At 78.6% G+C, this 2,500-nt stretch overlaps 1 non-coding gene across 1 annotated transcript; it reads left to right on the top strand.

Moving 5' to 3' along the window:
- The first annotated feature begins 2,237 nt into the window (after nucleotides 1-2,237).
- On the top strand, nucleotides 2,238-2,390 carry LOC141955761 (5.8S ribosomal RNA). The gene has a single exon (XR_012632736.1). It is a non-coding gene; the product is annotated as a 5.8S ribosomal RNA (ribosomal RNA).
- The last annotated feature ends 110 nt before the right edge of the window (nucleotides 2,391-2,500 follow it).

The raw sequence follows: 2,500 nt of genomic DNA, 5'->3' as shown, positions 1-2,500 counted from the left end.
CCCGACGGCAGTCCGCTGCCGCCACCGGGGTGGTGCGTGGGGGTGCGGCGGCCGAGGGCCCTCCCGGAGCGCCAGGGCACCGCCGGTCCGAGCGCGAGCGGCGGCGCGTAGGGGGAAGAGGGGGTGGCCGCCGGTGTGGTGGGGGCGCGTGGAGGCGGGAACCCCGGCCGGCCGAGCGGAAAGCCCCCGGCGCTCGGGCGCGCGCAGGAGAGGGAGAGGGGACCGGCGCGAGCCGTTGGCGGTGACGGGCTGGGCGCGGCCGGCGCCAGCCCGGCGAGAGGGGCGGCGGGCAGAGCAGGCCTCGCCGGGGTCGGGGGAGGCGTCTCCCCCGATCCTTCCTGCCCGCACCGTGGCGGGCTTGCTGCGGAGCAAGCCCGCCGGGGGGCCGGCCGGCCGCGTGCAGGGCCGAGGCCTCTGGGCGTTCCGGGCTCGGGTGCGTGGCGCCGGCCCTCGGGCCGGCGGGCGAGTTCCCGCGCCGGGCCGTGTCCCGCGCGCCAGCGGGCGGCCCGAGCCACGGCTCTCCTCCCGGGCGCAGCGCCGGGATACTGAGGGAAACCTCGGGCCCCGGGCCAGGAGGACGTGGTGGTGGTGGCGGATGTCGGGCGCGCCCCCGCGGGCGGACGCTCCCCCGATGGCGGCAGCGGGGGAGGCACCCCCGCGGGGCCCTTGAGGATGTTTCCCTCACCCCAGGGCCAGGTACCTAGCGTCCGCGCCTCCGCGGCCCTCCCTCGGCTGAGCCCGGGGGTCGAAGGCCGCGGAGCCGGGCGGAGGTTTAAAGACTCGGGCGGCTCGGTGCGACCCGCAGGGGCGGGCCCCGGCCGTGTGCGGCGGTTGAGCCTCCAGGGGCGGGAGTCGCTCTCGTGCAGGCCCTGGCCATGGCGGCCGCCGCCCACGCCGTGGGCTTTTTGTCCCCTCGGGCGGCCGCGCCGGGGAGGGGTGTCCCCCCTGCCCCCCCTTCTCCGCGGTCCGGTCTCGGCGGCGAGACCGGCGGCGTTCGGTCGGCCGCAGCCGGCCTGCCTCGCCCTCGAAACGCGAAGGGGAACCTCCCCCCCCCCCGGCGGGGAGCGCGGGCTCTCTCGCCGTCGGGGGCGATGGCGATTCCCCCACGGTCGGGGGTCTCGCCGGGCGGGGCGGCCTGCTCGGGCCGCCGCGTCTCCGTGGACGCGCAGCGGCGCGCTTGCGGCTTCGTGCTCCTTGCTTGCCACCCCCACCCCTTCCCGCCCCGGCTGAGGGGAGGGGCGGCGCAGCCCCCGGGCCCGAGCGGCGGCGGCGGCGCCGCCGCTCGGCGTGCCGGCCGGCGGTCGCTCGGTGGCCGGCCGCGTGGCCTGTCCCGTCCCGGGTCCTGCCCGTCGCTTCGCAGTCGCCTTTCCCGGTCTCGGTCAGGCGAGGCGGGTGGGCGGCCGAGGGGCGTTCCCCGTCCCGTTCTCCGCGCGGAAGCGGGGAGAGGGGGCGTCGCCTCCGGCTCAGCGGCGTCCGCCTTCTGCCTGGCGCGTGCCTGCGGAAGGGGCCGAGACGAGAAGCGGCGGCGGCGGCTCCGGGAGGGCAGCCGCGGCGGTGCGGTGGCCGGGCGGCGGTCGGGCGGAGCGCCGGGCGGCGGCGTGGCGTCGCCGTCTCGGGTTCCGGCGGTTGGCCGTCCGTCCCTGTCTCCGGTGTGGTGCGGCGGCGGCGCCGCGCGGGCGTTCCCGGCGTCGGGGCGAGAGCCGGGGTTTCGGGGCCACGGGGGCAAGGAGCCGGCTGTCGCAGCGCGCGGGCGCTGGGCGGCGCGGAGGCGCGCGCGGCGCGAGCGGGGCGCCCCCGCTGGTCGCCCGCGCGGCGGTCAGCGTCTGTGGTTTCCCCCCTCCGCGCGAGCGAGAGGCGGGTGCAGGTCCGGGCGCGCGGTCGGACGCGCCGCCGGCCCTCCGTGCGGAGGCCGGGCCGAGCCCGGGCGCCTGGGCCGCCTCCGAAGCGAGCAAGGTGCTTGTTGTTTCCCCAGGTCGGTCGGGAGCGCGGGCTCCCCGGGCCCTTGCCGTTCGGAGCTTGTTTCACCCTTCCCTTCCTTCCCTCCGTTGTGATGTCGGTACGGTCATCTGAGGCGAGGCGCGACCGTCGCCCGCCGGTCGTCGCGCGCCCCCTCCGCGCGTGCGGAGGGGGGCGGTCGGTCGGTCGGTGGGGCGGCGGTCCGTCGTCCGAGAAGGGGGCCGCTTCTGCGGAGCGGTCCCGGCCCCTCCGCGCGCGCGGGGCGGTGCCGAAAGGCAGACAACTCTTAGCGGTGGATCACTCGGCTCGTGCGTCGATGAAGAACGCAGCTAGCTGCGAGAATTAATGTGAATTGCAGGACACATTGATCATCGACACTTCGAACGCACTTGCGGCCCCGGGTTCCTCCCGGGGCTACGCCTGTCTGAGCGTCGCTTGACGATCAATCGCCGGCCGGTGCGCCGTCCCTCCCCGCCTCGCCTCGGCGGGCGGGCGGGCGGCGTCCGCGGCGGCGCGGCTGGGGTGCCTCGCAGGCCCGTCGGTG

Source organism: Athene noctua, unplaced genomic scaffold, assembly GCF_965140245.1.
Source record: "Athene noctua unplaced genomic scaffold, bAthNoc1.hap1.1 HAP1_HAP1_scaffold_556, whole genome shotgun sequence".
Lineage (NCBI taxonomy): Eukaryota > Metazoa > Chordata > Aves > Strigiformes > Strigidae > Athene > Athene noctua.
Note: the sequence above shows the minus strand (reverse complement) of the source record. Positions and strands in the feature narration are given on the sequence as shown.